Below are 20,151 nucleotides of genomic sequence, written 5' to 3'. Positions count from 1 at the left end.
TATTATAAATCCCCAAATACCATGTCATTTTTATTGCTACTAAAGCCAATAATCTAAAACATTAAAAATTGAGAAAAATAAATTGCAGTATGATATATAAATATATCAAATCAACATATATACCTTCAGCTTATGCAGTGTTGTTTGTCGATTATATCTCAGTTAAAAAATGAGAAAAAAATTTTATTTTTACTCACATCTTACCGTATGCAGCATGCTTTTTTGCTCTTTGTATTTCTATGTTTCTGTAGGGTATTATTTTTCTACTACCTGAATCCTTCTTGAAGTTCAGAGCTGACAGTGATTTTCTTCGCTTTTGTTTACGTGAAAATCAAAGTGGAAATGAAATGAATGAAATGTTTTTATTTCTCCATTTTTGAAGAATATTCTGAGTAGATATAGAATGGTTAATGGGCCGTTTTTTTGGTGTGATTTCATCAGTTTAAATACATTATTGCATATCTTCTCTCTTGCATATTTTCTGATGAAAAGTCCACTGTTACTCTTATGTTTGCTTCTACATCTTGTGAGTGACCCATCTGCTGTTTTTTGTCCCCTTCCCACTCTATTGAGGCTTTTGTTGTTGTTGTTTAGTTGCTAATTTATGTCAAACTCTTTTGCAACCCCAAGAACTCTAGCCCTACAGGCTCCTCTGTCCATGGGATTTCCCAGGCAAGAGTACTGGAGTGGGTTGCCATTTCTTTCTTCAGGAAATCTTTGTGACCCAGGGATCAAACTGGCATCTTCTGTGTCTCCTACATTGGCAGGTGGATTCTTTTTATCATTGAGCCACCAGGGAAGCCCTTATTGAGGTATAATTGTCAAATAAAAATTACATACACCATACACACAAAAAATTGTAACTGTGTGATGTGATGAAAGTGCTAACTAACCTTATTGTGGTAATCACTTCTCAATATATTTATTAAATCATCACATGTATACCTTAAATTTACATTATGTTATATGTCAATTATCTCTCAATAAAGCTGAAAAAAGAGCTAAAGGAAAACAATCCAATATTATTTTAATTACTCTAAATAAATATATATAAATAAATACAGATAATATATATGTAAAATATATTTAAGGTATACCTGTTTTTTCTTTATATTTGCTTTTAAAAGTCTTTTTTAATCCTTGATTTTCAGCAATTTGATTATAATGTGCCTTGATGTGATTTTCTTTGTTTTTAACCTGCTTATGGTTTATTGAGTTTCTTGGATCTGAGATTTATAGTTTTCATCAAGATTAGAAAAAGTTTTACAATTATTGCATTCATTTATAAATATTTCTTCTGTTCCTCTCTTCTCTTTTCCCCCTGGGTCTCTAACTGCTTCATGTTAGACTGCTTTTTATTGTCCACAGCTCACCGAGGTTTTGTTAATTAAAAAATCAATTTTTCATTTTGTGCTTCGTTTTGAATAGGTTCTGTTTTTAGGTCCTCAAGTTCACTGATCTTTTCTCCCGAAATATCTAATCTGCTGTTAATCACATCCAATGAACTTTTTAAAAATAAATTGTATTTTTTATCTTTAGAAGTTCTATTTAGATTTTTAAAATAATTTCCATTTCACTTTATATTATAGTCATGTTTTTCTTTAATTCTCTGAGAATATTTATAGTAGTTATTTTGATATCTTTGCCTGATAATTTCATCATCTCTGCCGTTTTGGGGTCTGTTATTATTTACTGATTTGTCTCCTCATGTGGATAACACTTTTCTCTTTTTCACAGCTCCAGGCACTTTTGATTGAATTTAGGACATTGTGAATGTTAATGTTGAGTCCTGGATTTTGTTTTTTTTTAAAAAAATCTCAAACTTCATTTTACTAGGAAGTTAAGTGACTGGTAGGTTGGCATGGTCCTTCCTAGTCTTGTTTTAAAGTGTTTTAGGGGAAGTCAGTAGTAGTCCTTACATTAGAGTTGCATTAGAGTTACATTACTTTGCTAGCAAGTCATGACCTTCCATGTGCCAAATGTTCAGTAAGGTTTTGTACTCTGGCTGATTAGAACTTTACTATCTCTGATTTGTGTGTAAGTTCTGGGAATAATTTAGCTGATAGCTTCTTGATAGCTCTTTCCCTGGCCTGATGGCATTTGTATTCAACAGCAGACTCAAGGGAATTTCTATGCAGATTTCTCGAGCACTTTCTTTGAAGTGCCCTCCCCCACCCCATATTTTACCTTGTCCCGAATATTTCAGCTGTGTCATTCTCCTCAGAGTCCTCACTCTGTCCTATCAATTTACAGTTTAGCATAGCTGCTATGATCTGCTTGAGTTTTTCCTTTTGTCATATTCAAAAAAGTACTCCCAGGCAGATGGCCAGGGTGATCCTAGGGCCCATCTCATTTGCCTCCCTTTTCTAAAAGATCTCAGTCCTGTGTTACCTGTTTCCAAAATTTGAAAACATCTGTTTCTTCTCATTTCTGTCATGTTTTCTAGTTCTTTATGGGGGAAGGATAACACCAGTACCATTTATTCCAATATAGTTGTTGTTTTTCAGTCGCTCAGTCGTGTCTGACTCTTTGAGATCCCATGGACTGCAGCATGCCAGGTTTCCCTGTCTTTCACCATCTCCTAGATCTTGCTCAAACTCATGTCCATTGAGTCAGTAATCCTATCCAACCATCTGATCCTCTGTTGTCCCCTTCTCCTCCTGCCTTCAACCTTTCCTGGTATCAGGGACTTTTCCAGTGAGTTGGCTCTTTGTATCAGGTGGCCAAAGCAGCAGAGCTTCAGCTTCAGCATCAGTCCTTCCAATGAATATTCAGGGTTGATTTCCTTTAGGATTGACTGGTTTGATCTCCTTGTAGTCCAAGGGACTCTCAAGAGTCTTCTCCAACACCACAGTTCAAAAGCATCAATTCTTTGGCAATCAGCCTTCTTTATGGTCCAACTCTTACATCCATTCATGACTACTATAGCATTAAGCTGTCATTCCTTGGAAAATCTGTCAGGAGGTTACAAGGTCCTACCCCAGCCTGAGTTTCAACTATTATGTGCTTTGAAGTAGAAGTGAGGCAAGACAGTCATTTTCTATCTTCTTTCAACATTCTGCCATCCCCTCTCATCCCAATCATATATTGAACCCCTACTTTGTGTTCAGGGCCAATCACTTTCTTATTTTATTCTTTAACTATTTTTTTGCCAGTTTAAAAATACAGAACTTAATAGGCCATATTTCTGATCATATTAATGAAATAAAAGTAAACAGACAAAAAACTCAACCTTGAAAACTGAGTTAAACATACCTATGAGCATAGACTACAGACTATAGGAAAAACAATGAACCCCAGAGTCTTTGGAACCCCTGAGTCTTTCCAAACTCAGGAAAAAATGTATATAATTGCAATCATGTTTATTATTAAAGAAGATTAACAAAAGAAATCCAGAATCTAAAGAAATTAGAAAACAACAACAATAATAATATGAGAATATGGGAAGAGGGAATTTGTCATTTATAAATTTATTTATAAATTATAAATAATTATATAATTATAATTATATTTAATATATAAATGTATAATTATATATAAATATATTATATTTTCTTATATAAATATATAATTACATATATAATTGTAAATAAATATTTATAAATTATTTATAAATAATACATAACTTATTATTATTATTAGCTGGCCCACACTGACTCCATTTTGTCAGGCCTATCTTAGGTCCACAGTCCTACCTCCTGAGCATGTGCATTTGTAACAAATTCCCAGATGCTGTTGAGGTTCCTGATTGGGGCCACACTTTGGGAACCACTAACATCCAGGCTGGAGAGAGAAAGGCCCTGATATTGAGGATGAAGTGATTGTACCTATGAGGAGAGTGGGTTGCAGAGACCGGGAACCATGCAGGGCTTGATGACATGATTTACCTTTCTGAGTTCTCCTGACTATAAATCCATCTACCTGCCAACTGCCTCTAAAGCCAGACAACCTCACCTCCTTCAAAAGAGATTACAGAATCATTAGTTGTAACGAGATTTTATACTAATAAGACTTTATTGCTACCTAGAAGGCAATGGCACCCCACTCCAGTCCTCTTGCCTGGAAAATCCCATGGACGGAGGAGCCTAGTGGGCTACAGTCCATGGGGTCGCTAAGAGTCGGACACGACTGAGCGACTTCACTTTCACTTTTCCCTTTCATGCACTGGAGAAGGAAATGGCAACCCACTCCAGTGTTCTTGCCTGGAGAATCCCAGGGACGGCGGAGCCTGGTGGGCTGCCGTCTATGGGGTCGCACAGAGTTGGACACGACTGAAGCGACTTAGCAGCAGCAGCAGCAGCAGCTACCTATAAAATATATACTCTGATGGTATGCTACCAAGCAGTCTGTCCTAAATGAGAGGAACCCAACTTTGTCTGACAGAATAAACGGATGAAATACACTTTGTAATGCAGTCTTTCATTTTTATGTTGTGTGTTGACATTCTCATTTTCTGAATTCAACAGCACATCATTAGTGTGGTTTCTGGGTAATTTTCATGATGTAACAAGAGTGTAACATTTTCTGAAACCACTGGATTAATTAATCCAGATTTATCTTCTCAGCATCCCTGGTAAGTGAGGAGCTGTATCAGTTCTACTGCTAGGACCCTCTGACTTAGAAGGAGAAAGAGGAGTTTGTGATTCAGTGTATGCTAGTAATTAGGGGCTAGGGATTGCTGGACTATTTCTTCTACAGTCAGTTTCTTTTGTTTCTTTTTAATTTTTTTTGGTCATTGTATTAATACTTTAACTCCAGTGTACAAATTAGTGTGATTCAATAATGCAAACATAGCTGGCGGTGCATATTCCCCACCAACCTGCTACAGTTTCTTAATTCTGACTATGTTGGACATTCTCTTAGGTTATCTTAGGTAATGGAGATTTAATGTAAGGATGAGTAATGAGGAAATAAAGTTTTTTTTTATATGTACATGAAGGGTCTATTTTGTGTGTGTGTTTTTTATTTATTGAGGAAATAAAGTTTTTTAAACCCCAGTTTTAAGAATTTAAGACAGTGAAATCACAAGATGCAATTTTAAATGGTATCTAGTAATAAATGTTGACCAAAGAATCTGAGTAAAGATTTACCCTCCCACCTGAAATAAGTCAGATAATGTATATAAAACAATGGCTTTCAAGTTTCCATTCAGGCAGTGAAGAAACATGATTCCTGAGAGTTGAAAGACAAATAAGGTGAGCCCTATGATTTCCCCAACTTATGTGTTGAGAGAATTTCCAGGCTGCCACACAGACAGCATGAACCCAGATTGAGCCTGGCAGATACCCCAGGTAGAAGAAATGGAGCTGAAAGTCCAGGAGGCCAAGGCAGTCAGAGTTCCAGGAGAGAGTGTTAGAACAGAGAGCCACACAGGGATCAACAGTGTACTGACGAGCACCTGTGTCTGGGGACACTACCTGAGACAGGGGAGGGAAACACCAAACGGATTATGGGTAACAGCACTAGGGCCTATTCTTATGTTTTTATGTCCTCCACCCCTCAACACACATGGAAGAGAGTATTCTTGGGTATATGGTCTTTTCTCTCCATCTTCTCTTTCCAGGATCTCTGCCTCCTTTGAGGAGAAGGTACAGACTTGGCAATTAAGCCTGTTTACTTGTAGGGTCAGGACAGAATATCTCTGCTGCACTGTCTCCTGTGTTCTGATCTTTCCCAGGCAAAATTTATGTAGCTGAATATTGTGGACTGAATATTTCTGTCTCCCCCTAATCCATATGTTGAAGTCTGTTTAAAAAAAAAGAAAGAAAAAATTAGTAGATAAAAAACTCAGTTAAATAGAGTAGGGAGACTAGAGGGGGGGGGATTCTCACATCCTGTGACAATAGCTGACCAAGAAAAGAGACACTTTTTCTTTTTCGGCAAGGACTCAGCCAATGAAATGCCATGAATTCTTGGTTTACTACATCCCTCCTCACTTCCTTTTCCTCTCTGTGAGAGAGTTCTCCTCCCCTTGCCAATAGAGGGGACTTGTACATGCCTTCCCATGGCTGCAAACCCCAAATTGTAATTCTCCGTTGATGCTTAGCTAATCCATCATTGCTGGAAAAATATCTGGTAGTCTATTTATTCCAGGTCCTCACCTGGACCAGGTCCTGTCCTCACCTCAATATTTAGAGATTGGGCCTTTGGGGAGTGATTAGCTTTAGAGAAGGTTATGAGGGTAGGATGAATTACTGTCCTTAAAAGAAGTGGATCTTCATGACCCAGATAATCACGATGGTGTGATCACTCACCTAGAGCCAGACATCCTGGAATGCAAAGTCAAGTGGGCCTTAGGAAGTATCACTGTGAACAAAGGTAGTGGAGGTGATGGAACTCCAGTTGAGCTATTTCAAATCCTAAAAGATAATGCTGTGACGGTGCTGCATTCAATATGCCAACAAATTTGGAAAACTTAGCAGTGGCCACAGGACTGGAAAATGTCAGTTTTCATTCCAATACAAAAGAAAGGCAATGCCAAAGAATGCTCACTACTGCACAGTTGCACTCATCTCACATGCAAGCAAAGTAATGCTTAAAATTCTCCAAGCCAGGCTTCAACAGTATGTGAACTGTGAACTTCCAGATATTCAAGCTGGATTTAGAAAAGGCAGACAAACCGAAGATCAAATTGCCAACATCCATTGCTTCATCGAAAAAGCAAGAGAATTCCAGAAAAACACCTACTTCTACTTTATTGAATATGCCAAAGCCTTTGCCTGTGTGGATCACAACAAACTCTGGAAAATTCTGAAAGAGATGGGAATACCAGACCACCTGACCTGCCTGCTGAGAAATCTGTATGCAGGTGAAGAAGCAACAGTTAGAACTGGACATAGAACAACAGACTGGTTCCAAATTGAGAAAGGAGTATGTCAAGGCTGTATATTGTCACCTTGCTTATTTAACTGGATAAAGCACAAGATGGAATCAAGATTGCTGGGAGAAATATCAATAACTTCAGGTATGCATATGACACCACACTTACGGCAGAAAGCAAAGAGAAAGTGAAGAGCCTCTTGATGAAGTGAAAGAGGAGAGTGAAAAAGCTGGCTTAAAACTCAATATTCAGAAAACTAAGATCATGCCATCTGGTCTCATCACTTCATGGCAAATAGATGGAGAAACAATGGAAGCTGAGATATTTTATTTTTGGGGGCTCCAAAATAACTGCAGATGGTGACTACAGCCATGAAATTAAAAGATGCTTGCTCCTTGGAAGAAAGTTATGACCAACCTAGACAGCATATTATAAAGCAGAGACATTACTTTGCCACCGCAGGTCCATGGTTTTTCCAGTAGTCATGTATGGATGTATGGATGTAAGAGTTCGGCTGAGCGCCAAAGAATTGATGCTTTTGAACTGTGGTGTTGGAGAAGACTCTTGAGAGTTCCTTGAACTGCACGGAGATCCAACAAGTCTATCCTAAAGGAAATCAGTCCAGAATATTTATCGGAAGGACTGATGCTGAAGCTGAAGCTCCAATACTTTGGCTACCTGATGGGAAGAACTGACTCATTTGAAAAGACCCTGATGCTGGGAAAGATTGAAGGTGGGAGAAGGGGACGACAGAGGATGTGATGGTTGGATGGCCTCACTGACTCAATGGACATGAGTTGGAGTAAACTCCAGGAGTTGGTGATGGACAGGGAAGCCTGGTATGCTGCAGTCCATGGGGTCGCAAAGAGTTGGACACGACTGAGTGACTGAAATGAACTGAACTGAAAAGAAGTGAAAGAAAACAGAACTCTTCCTCCGCCATGTGAGGACATAGTGAGAGGGCAGCCATCTATAAGCCAGGAAGCAGGCTTTTATCAGAAACTGAATCTGCCAGCACCTTGATCTTGGACTTAGAAATAGTTATGTATAATCTTAGAAACCATCTTGCCCTCCAGAACTGTGAGAAATAAATGTTTATTGTTTAGGCCACCCAGGCTATGGCTTTTTATCAGAAAAACCCGAGATGAGTAACACACTGAATTTCTAGCATGCATATACTTTGTAATGTCCACAGCCATATTAATAGTAGGTAGTTTTTATTTCTCTGGTCTCCAGATGTCTGTGTATGTGTGCGTGCTCAGTCATGTCCGACTCTTTGAGACCCTGTGAATTATAGCCCACCAGGTTCTTCTGTCCATGGGATTTCCCAGGCAAGAATAATGGAGTGTGTTGCCATTTCCTACTCCAGGGGATCTTCTTGACCCAGGGATGGAAACTGTGTCTCTTGTGTCTCCTGCATTGGCAGGTGGATTCTTTACCACCAGCAGCACCTGAGAAGCCAGGTGTCGGCCACTGCTGGAATTGAGGAGTGGGTACTAGCAGAGTGATGAGAAGTTCAGGGTCTGGAGAAGATGGCAGGGATCTGTGTCTGACTCTACATGTAGATAGCTTTGTGACTCTGGGTAATCTAAGTAACCTTTCCAAGCCTCAGTTTCTTCAAGGTATGGAATGGAAGTTACAATTGTAGAATCTTCCTTATAGAATGAATTTAGAGGGTTATATGATAATATGTGAAGCATAGTGCCTGTCACATACCAGAAGGTGTCCCCCAAGTCTGAATTTCTGGAAGCCCATGCAAGTGCCCCATGGAGACTTTGGTTTGTTAGGTTATCAGGGGGCAGTTTACAGGTTGATCATAGCTACTGCATTTCAGTTCAGTTGCTCAGTTGTGTCCAACTCTTTGAGACCCCGTGGACTGAAGCATTCCAGGCTTCCCTGTCCATCACCAACTCCTGGAGCTTGCCCAAACTCATGTCCATTGAGTTGGTGATGCCACCCAACCATCCCATCCTCTGTCGTCCTCTTTTCTTCCTGCCTTCAATCTTTCCCAGCATCAGGGTCTTTTCAAATGAGCCAGTTCTTTCCAATGAGTCACATGAGGTGGCCAAAGTATTGGAGTTTCAGCCTCAGCATCAGTCCTTCCAATAAATATTCAGGACTGATCTCCTTTAGGATTAACTGGTTGGATCTCCTTGCAATCCAAGGGACTCTCGGTAGTCTTCTCCAACACCACAGTTCAAAAGCATCAATTCTTCGGTGCTCAGCTTTCTTTATAGTCCAACTCTCACATCCATACATGACTACTGGAAAAACCATAGCTTTGACTAAACATATCTTTGTTGGCAAAGTAATGTCTCTGCTTTTTAATACACTATCTAGGTTGGTCATAGCTTTTCTTCCAAGAAGCAAGCATCTTTTACTTTCATGGCTGCAGTCACCATCTGCAGTGATTTTGGAGTCCAAGAAAATAAAGTCTCTCTGTTAGCAAATTGGTGGCCATGATTGCCACCCAGGATGCAAACTTGTTCTCCAGGACCAGCTTGTTCCCACTCCCAGGGCATGAGGGCCAGGAGCTCTGACTCAGGCAGCCAAGGTGACTCTAAACGTTGGTTTTTTCCTCCATAATCTCTCATTAGCCTTGCCATCAGGGAGAATTTGGAAGTGTTCTTAAGAGCTTTTACACAATTCAAGTGTTTCTAGTGTAAATAGCCCTAATAACTTGATCCAGTTCCACCAAAGTGACTGATTGTTTTGGACTATATTTATGTACCTTTCTGCATTGCTATCTTCTAATTAGTCTCTAATCACATAACCATTTTCATGCCATGGATCCCTTAGGTAGTCTGTAGAAGCCTATAGACTCCACAGAATCATGTGATAAATGCATAAAATAAAATATCCAAGGTTACGAAAGACATCAGTTATATTCAAATACAGTTATCAAAATGAAAAAATGCAATTTATGTCCTTTATTAGCACATTAAATAAAAAATGTAGCAGAAAATAATAACTGCTCTAATTTTGAAGTAGCAATGAGTATAAACAGTGTTTCTGGAAATCTGCAATAGTTGTAATATATACTATGAAAATATATATGATTTCTATTATTGACAAAGTTACAGATTCTCTTAATTTTATTGTGATTTATAATCTAATCTACAAATCACAATAAATAGAAATACATGTTAAATAATCAGTAAGATATTTATGCAAATAAAGACGTTAAGTTTTTCCACCATCCAAGTTTAGTGCCCTCTCAATTCTTGAGGGGTTATATATGTAGACCTCTTTTCTTCTTCAAATGGATACATGGCCAAAAACCAGAAAAACTTCAAAAGTCTAGATATTCCTCAGTTCCAATATGCTGTTAGGCATTTTAAATAGGAAGTGTTTGTACAAGGGCATGGGGTGTTAAGATGGATGTTAGATGCACAGCAGGTAACTGAAAGTATCTGAAATGTCAGGTGCATCATGGGGAGTGTTTGACACCTACAGAAATTTTCTCCATCTTCCCTCCTGTCCTAGTCATTCTCCCCCTCCCCCTTCCTCCTCCTCTCCCTCCCACCTCCTTTTCCTTTCCTGCTCCCCCTCCCGCCCATCCTACCTCTTTCTTCTAATGGAAATGCCTGAAGTACAGAGAACCATGTCTTCTAATAATTTGGTCACAGGCCTTCCCATCACTGTACCTTGTAGGGGGTGCAACCCACAGAAGACTTTTAATTAGCTTATAAGATAGGCTATATGTGAGAGTTGTGAAGATGAAATCCAGGCCCTGATATTTGGTAAAGAATCTGTCTGCAATGCAGGAGACCCAGGCTCGATTCCCAGGTCAGGAAGATTCCCTGAAGAAGGGAATGGCAACCCACTCCAGTATTCTTGCCTGGCAGGCTACAGTCCATGGGGTCGCAAAGAATTGGACAGACTGAACTGATTTAGCATGCAAAGAGGTGAAGGTTAGTAGCTTCTCCTAATTTATTTAGAGTGGCTTTTAATTTTTTAGGACCCTGAGTAATATTAATAAGAACATTTTACATTGTTACCTAATATCCACATATACTTATACAAATTACATATGTACATGCATGTATGCTTGTAACTGAAACAATGTTCCAAGATCATATGTTATGGGATGCGTTCTGATATTTTTATTCTATTCTATCTTGTTCCATTCTATAATTTAGTTAAAATATGCTAAATAAATTTCATCATCCTTTAATAGGTTGTCATCTTCAGTTTGAAAAGAAGAGATTCGAGGATCCAAAATGAAATGTATTGAAATGTATTACACTGCAGAAAACACTGTAATGCTCTTTTCACACTGAAAATTATTGGTCCCATGTGGGAGAAGAGAAATGGATGGAAAACCCTGTATTTCTCCTTTACCATTGCCTGCAGGATCTTAGTCTTTAAAGTCTGTCTCAACTAAACATTTAGAAAAGCACCATGACTTCTCCACATAGAGTCTATACTTTTTCTAACACTACATTTTGATTAAATAACTAGGTCTTTGATGCCTCTTGGTAGGGTGTGGCTCTTCAGATGTTTGTTTTGGTGGGAGTTGTTGTTTAGTCCCTAAGTTATGTCTAACTCTTTGAGACCCCATGGACTGTAGCCCAACAGGCTCCTCTGTCTATGGTGTTTTCCAGGCAAGAATAGTGGAGTTGGTTGCCATTTCCTTCTCGAGGGGGTCTTCCCGACCCAGGGATCAAACCCAAGTCTCCTGCATTGACAGGGAGACTCTTTACTGAGTCACCAGGGAAGCCCTTAGGTGTGAATGTGGAGTCTTTAACACTTTGGTGCTCTTGCTGTTTTTTGTCAGTCTTCCCATCTCATGGCTCCTGGAGTGGAGGAGCTTTCTATCTTAGGATGCCTGGGTTGGGGGGATCCCCTGGAGGAGGGCACAGAAACCCAGGTTAGTATTCTTACCTGGAGAATTCCTGGAAGGCTACAGTCCATAGGGTTGCACAGAGTTGGACATGATTGAAGTGACTTAGCACTCATACATGTCCCTAACTAGGCACTGAAGCTTTTGGTCCCTGCAAGTTGTGGAGAAACGCTACTTACTGTTTCTTACTCATAGAGTACCTAACATCGTGGTGAACTTCATAAGGCTCTCCAAAAATGTCCCAGTGTCAACTCAAAGATTCCTGGACTTTCAAAGCTGACATTAGCACCTTACACAAAGCAAAAAACAGGAAAGAGGCCCGAGAAGGCACAATGGTTTTATTCACAAATAATTCAGTCTCTTTTTCTTGTCTTTTTACTCTGAGAGTTTTTTTTTTTTTTTGCCTTTTGTGATTCATTCAGACTCGTTCTCAACTCAGTAAGAGAATAGCTATAATATGCCATGTAACCAATATATCTGTAAAGTCATTACCCATATAATTTGATTTTAATTAAAAAGTGCTTCTGCACTTTCCTTTACTTATCTAGTTTAATACCCACTGAAACATATTTTAAAATCAAATTGTCTTCTTGAACAGAAAAAGCTTTATTTTTAATGATATTAGTGTATTGTGTGGGATTCATTGAAAGTGAAAGTTGCTCAGTCGGGTCCAGCTCTTTGTGACCCCATGGACTATACGGCCCATGGACTTCTCCAGGCCAGAATACTGAAGTGGGTAGCCGTTGCCTTCTCCAGAGGATTTTCCTGACCCAGGGATCGAACCCTGGTCTCCTGCATTGCAGGCGGATTCTTTACCAGCTGAGCCACCAGGGAAGCACTTATGAGATTCATAAGTAGGCCTTTAAATCTTCACTCCTAAGTTATTGAACTGAGCCTGGCAGACATTTGCACTAAATGAATATTGTACTCATCCAGTGGTTGATTAGTCATTTGTTTCACCCCCCACCCCACACTGCCGCCGAGAGTACCTAGCTAGGTATAGGACAGGGGCAACCACAGTATAATAACCTGGGCTCTATGGCATTGTTAATGGGTGGGATCCACTAGAAAGCCAAGAATTAGTTTCTATAATTATTCTTATCAATTCTGTATTGTTTATTGCCAGACTCTGAGCTCTATTAGCTGCAAACTCATGAATGTGCCTGTGGAGATTGTAGTCTAGAGACAGACATTGTGAATAAAAACAAATGCTTTCATATTGAGTGTGGCAACTAGGAAGGAAGACAAATAGCGGCAGAGCAAAGATCCCTCATTTCTCTGTGGTGGACGGATAGCTTTGATAAGCGTCTCCACATGGCAGCATCCTTGGGGCCGGTTCAGACTTCAACTCTGGAGTCTGGACTATATTGAATTATTCTTAGGTCTTGTCCATGTATATCCGAAGAAATGTGGAGATGCCCTGAGAGGCACAGGCTGCTTCTGAGCTGGCTGTTGAGGACATGTCATTGCCTCCCTGAGGGATCTGAGGAAGAAGGAAGCTGAGGAAAGTTGGACTCTTAGTTGATGTCATGGGTTGGATTCTTGAGTACTTAGCTAATGTTTCAGGTTGGTTCTCTGGAAAAAGATGTTGAGATGGAATTTGGTGTGCACGGTATTTATTAAGGATTAGCACCTGTGGAAGGGAGGCGACTTGTGGGGAAATAGGCTTGCTTGGGCAGAAGTTGTGTGATAAAGGTACCCCTAAGCAATGGCCAACACTAGGGGGCGCTCTGAAGAACATTCTCACCAGACTAATAGCTCATGTTGGGATGAAGTTGCTGAGTCTATATACTCAATCAGTCGTAGAATACTGGTTGCGTTTCCAGGGTGTATCTTTGAGTAAGGTGACTTTCTGCAATTGAGGCAAACCCTGAGAAGGTGACAGCTGGAACAAATGTCACCTCTGAAAGGGGATCTGGGGGGGCACATCTCCAATGTCTACCACAGCTAGTAAGGGATAGAGTTAAAAACTGAGCTGAGCTTGGGTGATACTGAATCCAAAGCTATTGGTATACCTTCCCACTTCATTCAATAGGTATTTATTAAAGATTTCATTAGTTCCAGGAACCTTTTTTAGGTGTTGAGGGTTCAACATTGAAGGAAAAGAAAAAGTAAAAAATTCTTGCCTTTAGGGAATTACCTTTCTGTTGGGCATAAGCTGTAGCAAAGGAATAAAATACATAGTATATTGGATGATGATAAGTGCTATGGTGAAAATAAAATAAAAAGGGTGGTGAAAACTGTGTGTATGATAGAAGAATAGTATAGAATTTATTGCTATTAAAAACAGAATAGTTAGAGAAGAACTCACAAAGAAGACATTTGAGCAATGACCCAAAGAAAAGACAGAAGAATGTCTTATGGATGTGTGAGAAACCATTCCAAGCAGAGGAAACAGCCAATGCAAAGGTCTGAGGTTGGAGCATGCCTTGTGTATTCTTGTCATAGCATTCTCTTGCAAGTTTTTTGTGCAGTATAACATCTAGCATAAGCTTTGCACAGAAAGCAGTTTTTTTTTTCTTTCCTAAACTTCCTTCATTTGTGTACCACAAATATACTTTTTATAATATTCATATACCATCTGTGTTGTTGTCGTTTAGTTGCTAAGTCGTGTCTGACTCTTTTGCAACCCCAGGGACTGTAGCCTGTCAGGCACTTCTGTCCATGGCAAGAATACTGGAGTGGGTTGCCATTTCCTTCTGCAGGTATCTTCCCGACCCAGGAACTGAACACCCGTCTCTTGAATTGGCAGGTATCCACTGAGCCAATAGGGAAGCCCTCATACCATCATTATATTTTTGTTTAATTTCCCTTTTCACATTAAGTACATTTATTTTAGAAGGAGATTTCAGCTTTGTGGAAATAAATGAAGACCACTCAAATGAGAACAAGCAAAGATTGTCTATTCAGAGCTTGTTATAGCAAGGGAATCAACCACCATCACTTATGTTTGACATGGACTCAAAGTCAGGCAGAGGAACAGAAGAGTGGAAAAAATCAGACATGCCTTGATTGGAAGCTGTTGGTGTGGGGAAGCTGTAGGTGGGCCAATTAGAAGTGGGGTACTCTATATGATGTATTAAGGGTACACATTTAACTCTCGTTGTTTGGAAATAGGGGCAAAAATTAGGGAAGTCTTCAGTTATTAATCAAGTCCTGAGGCTCATTTTGGGCCCATTGTTTACAAGGGTTTTTGTTTGGCTTCCTGGACTGGTTGATGAAGATAGTCGTCTGTCTTCTTACAGTTTTGACTTGTAGATAGTAAGTTGGCTTCTTAGACTGGTTACTGTAGATAATGGGTAGTCTTCTTGAGCTGGTTGGTACAGATTGTGGGACAGAGTTTTATTTTTATATATGGTCTGGCCATTATCCACTTGTGTATTCAGTTTCTCAATTTTATTTCCCTAAAATAAGAAGGTAGCATCATTTAGTTCTATTTTCAACATAATTACATATAAGCAACAGCAGAAACAAATACATATATACACAGACACATTCACATAACTGTTAAAATGACAGTGTTTCCCATGTGATACCAAAAGGGATGTGTATCACACTTTGTGGTATTGTAGGTGCTCAATATATATTTTATTTTAAACTATCCCTGCATGGCAACCAATATTTCAACAATTTTGAGTGTATTTTCATTGATTTAAATATTTTTCTGCATTAATACTACATCATCTCCTGGGAGGATTAACATGCCACATCATTAATTTAGTCCTTGGTGAGTATTGACCTAAGAAAATTTCTTCAAGTGATTGATGTTAGTTTCCCTAAGATCATGGGGGTTTTGATACAATAGGGAAATGAAGTGGGCTAATGCTTTGGGAATCCAGAGACATTGCTTCAATTCAGGTCATTGGTGTTGGGTATGAGGGAGAAAAGGGTGACAAGGAAAAGAGAATAAGGGTAGGTGACAAAAATCGATTTTGCATAGGTTACAGGGAACTCGGAACCACATTCCTTGGGCCATGTTCTTCAAACTGGGGGAGAAATTAGCACTTTTTCCCAGCCCCATTTTGCTTGATCTTCAGAGACATATCCTTTGTGTATGCACATCTAATGTGCTTATTCATCTAGTCATTTTGTGTTTTTCTTCCCCAATTGACTGTGAAATCCTGGAGGGTTTCTGGAATTAGTCTTCCACATGCTTGAACTCCTGCCTATTAGTCCTGAGTTTGCCAAGTAGCAGCTGCTCAATAAATGTCAATGAAATTAATTAGCAAGCGAATTTTCTAGGGCCTTTGCATATTGTGATTGTTCTCCTGAGCCCGGTGAAAGTAATAGTCAGCAGGTCTGTGTCTTGGCATGGAATTTCACAAACAAATAGGTTCCTATCAAGTGCTTGATGATCAGGTGAAAAGAGAGCTTGGAGGAAGACCAACTCTCTGATTCTTTGGTGCCCAAGCTCATAATTTAACATTATGCTTTGTAGACATTTGGCCAAATGATACACATTCTGTGCCCTATTTGATGAATAGCCTCAGTCTTCAACTGTGGAGGTTTGCTTTTGTAAAGATAAGAAATGAGGTGTTTGATGGGAGAATTTGTGGGAAGACTGCCAGTACCCACCATAGGATGGCTTGGCATTTCTTTGTCTATCTTATTTCACATTCAGGAACAAAAAGGACCCTTCCATATTTCTTTTCCCTAGATTTCTTTTCTCATATTTCTGATAGTTAAGAGTTGTCACGCTAACTTTGTGTTTTGAGTGTGTATATATATATATAACATATTTCCCTAAGTATGTGAAATGGATCTAATTTAATAAATACATTTTCAGTGGTTTACATATTCTCATGTGAAAGAGTACAAATTAAAATTTTCACAGACTTTAAAAATGATGTAAATAAAACTACCCAAATGACAACCTGAACTTGTTCAAAGGAAGAGAGTTATGTCATCCTTGGTTATCTCAGCCTATTAAGATCTAGAAGTAGGAATTCTCTTCTTTTTCTAGGAATAATTAGATGTAGACAGGCTTCCCTATGCAATTCAGTTTGCTGGTTAGTAATGACTCTCACAACCTGAAAGACACTCAAAGCAGCTCAATGTCTAAGGAAAACCTATTTTACCTTTTGGATATTTGGTTATGGTACTTGTTATGATGTCTACAGTTTACTCCCGAAGTACTTTAGTATAGTAGTGTTGTTTGGCATTTATATTAGTTGAGGCTATGTTCTAGCAGTAGGGGGTGAATTAGCATTTAGTCAGAATGGCCACTCTTCATAGATGGCTACTGCAAGTACGGCAACTTCTGGTTGACATTAGATATTTTGCTAATTAGCATCGCGAATGTTAGAAATCAGTGTTCATAGATGAAATCAGTATTTAATTGATTAGCATAATAGATTTAATAATTAATCCCTCATTAGTGAAATTAGTGGTATTTAAGATTATATGGACAAATTGATGCTTGTGAACTGTGGTGTTGGAGAAGACTCTTGAGAGTCTCTTGGACTGCAAGGAGATCCAACCAGTCCATCCTGGAGGAGATCAGTCCTAGGTGTTCATTGTAAGGACTGATGTTGAAGCTGAAGCTCCAATACTTTGGCCACCTGATGCGAAGAGCTGTCTCATTTGAAAAGACCCTGATGCTGGGAAAGATTGAGGGCAGGAGAAAAAGGGGACAACAGAGGATGAGATGGTTGGATGGCATCACCGACTCAATGGACATGAGTTTGGGTGAACTGCGGGAGTTGGTGATGGACAGGGAGGCCTGGCGTGCTGTGGTTCATGTGGTCGCAGAGAGTCAGACACGACTGAGTGACTGAACTGAACTGAACTGAAGATTATATGGCTTGGCTAAAGACAATCACCATTATTGTGTGAAGAAAGTATAAAAAAACTACCAAGGATTATAGCTTTGGGCATGGTAGCTGCTATCCATAGCAGTCTTGCTCTTATGGTTTTCAACTGATTGAATTGGGTCTACTTAGATTACCCAGGATAATACCTTTCACTTAAAATTGACTAATTATGGACTTTAATCATATCTACAAAATACTTTCCTAGCAACACCTAGACTAGTGTTTGATTGAAAACCGAGGACTGTAGCCTAGCCAAGTTGTCATATCAAAGAGATCATCTTGTCCCTTCCTGGTTTTATAAGTAGCCAAGGCAGGCTTGGTGCCAATCATTCCTGTCCAGGTCCCCTACATGGTCTAATTACAAAAGGTCACTCATTGTGCTCAGTCTCAAGGGTCCTTTTGGTCTCTCTCATTAGTCTTTTGTTCATTATTCAGAAAATAAAAATTAATGTTTCTAAAGAGATTATGTTAAATAGCTTAGCTTAACTTCAGTGACTTTTCCGCCTTTAAAGCATGTTTGGATTTTCAAAATGGGCTTCTTTAGCCCAATTTTCTCATGGAAAGAAGGTTTATCTCCAAAAATATTTTGCTAAGCAGCTGATGTACTCTTCTGTATTCTACCCAGAGCAGTGATGGCCTCCCAGAGTGAATGGCAGTGAAACAGACATGGGATTTAGAGTCTCATGACTTCCATGATGCCCAAATTCCAGTCTTTTCTTAAAAAAATATTTATTTGGCTGCGCTGGATCTTAGTTGCAGCATGCAAGCTCTTAGTTGTGGCATATGAGATCTAGTTCCCTGACCAGGGATTAAACCTGGGTCCACTACATTGGGAATGTAGTCAGCCACTGGACCACCAGGAAGTCCTTCTCCAAGTCCTTTCTAAATGAACTTTGGAACTGCATGCAAGTTACTTAATCTATCTGAATCCTTGATTCATCATCTATAACACAGAGACATTGACCATAGTTTCTGTGAAGAATTGTAGTAAAGGTCAGAAATAGTATTGAGAAAGGGACTGGAACATGGTAAATTCTTCATTGCTGTTTATCGTTCGGTTGTGTCTGGCTCTCTTGCAACACAATAGACTGTGGCCCACCAGGTTCCTCTGTCCATGTGATTTTTCAGACAAGAATACTGGAGTGAGGTGTTGTTTGCTTCTCAGGGAATTTTCTTGATGCAGGGATTGAACCTATGTCCGCTAGGTCTCCTGCATTGGCAGGCAGATTCTTTACCACTAGGGCCACCTGGGAAGCCCTTTACATTCTTAAGAGATGACTGATCATCACTTAACCAACAGCTGTACCATCTGCTGTACTAAATGGTCTAATTGATACCAGAACAACAACAATACAACAACAACAAACACACACCACCAGAGCACTAAGAGGAAGAAAAACCTGATGCTAATTAATACTTCCAATATAAATACCCACATGAAAATGTCAGAGTTATAATATTGATAAAGAACAAATGATATTTATTATCTAGTCTGTAGTAATAAATTCTTCATGACATTGAATTTCCTTTCCACCTTCTTTTGAGTTGAGTAATGTGTATTTATGACATTTCCTAGGCTTTATTATTGGTCTCAAAAATGTCATTCTTGAACAATGTCTCAGAACCTGCATTTTGCCAGGGCATGCTCCTTTTACCACACTGTTATAAGTTTGTTGTCTTTTACTTACTCAGTATAACCAGATTTCTGCTAATGTTATCCATATTTTATTTTAATATTAAATATTACAGATGGGAGATAGTAAAATAAGCCAGGCCTTTAAAAATCGGCAAAATGTAATTCATCTTTCTCTAGAATCAGAGGGTATAAGCGCTTTTAATTTCTAATTTTCTTTACAACTATTTTGTGCTTTAGGTCCTAAGAATTATGTACTTGAATTATTTGATTAGTAGCAGTAAGAAAAACCCATTGACAAGACTAATCATATTCTTTGTAACAGACATGAGTTTATATCTCAAAATATTTTGACTTGAAAGAACATACAAAACAAGAAATTTAATGATTTCACAGATATTGCCATAATCTTGGGTTTGGAGATAAATCTTCCAGATAGGGACAGCTTGAGATGAAGTTGCTGCCCTTTGCCTTCCCTGATTTTCTGTCTCCCTGATCACTGTTACTATGTTTAGGGAGATATTACATAGTCTTTGAATTAATTATGTCAAGCATTGTTCCCAAGCTCACAACTTTCTTGCCCATCCCTGCCTCAAAGAGCAAAATGGGATCACAACAAAGCTATTTCCATAGGTTCCTCTTATCAGCCAAATTGAGTCATTCCTTCTTTCCTTCATTTTTTCTTATTTTAGACAAATATTGATTTCTTTAGGCTCACGGCACTAGTTCAGTTCAGTTCAGTTCAGTCGCTCAGTCATGTCTGACTCTTTGTGACCCCATGGACTGTAGCACGCCAGGCCTCCCTGTCCATCACCAACTCCTGGAGTTTACTCAAACTCATGTCCATTGAGTCGGTGACATCATCCAACCATCTCATCCTCTGTCGTCCTCTTCTCCTCCCACCTTCAATCTTGCCTAGCATCAGGGTCTTTTCCAATGAGTCAGTTCTTCACATCAGGTGGCCAAAGTATTGGAGTTTCAGCTTCAGCATCAGTCCTTCCAAAGAATATTCAGGACTGATTTCCTTTAGGATGGACTG

Source organism: Giraffa tippelskirchi, chromosome 3 (genome assembly GCF_054371585.1).
Source record: "Giraffa tippelskirchi isolate mGirTip1 chromosome 3, T2T-mGirTip1v1.2.pri, whole genome shotgun sequence".
Taxonomy (NCBI): domain Eukaryota; kingdom Metazoa; phylum Chordata; class Mammalia; order Artiodactyla; family Giraffidae; genus Giraffa; species Giraffa tippelskirchi.
The sequence above is the reverse complement of the archived record's forward strand: the minus strand, read 5'-3'. Positions refer to the sequence as shown.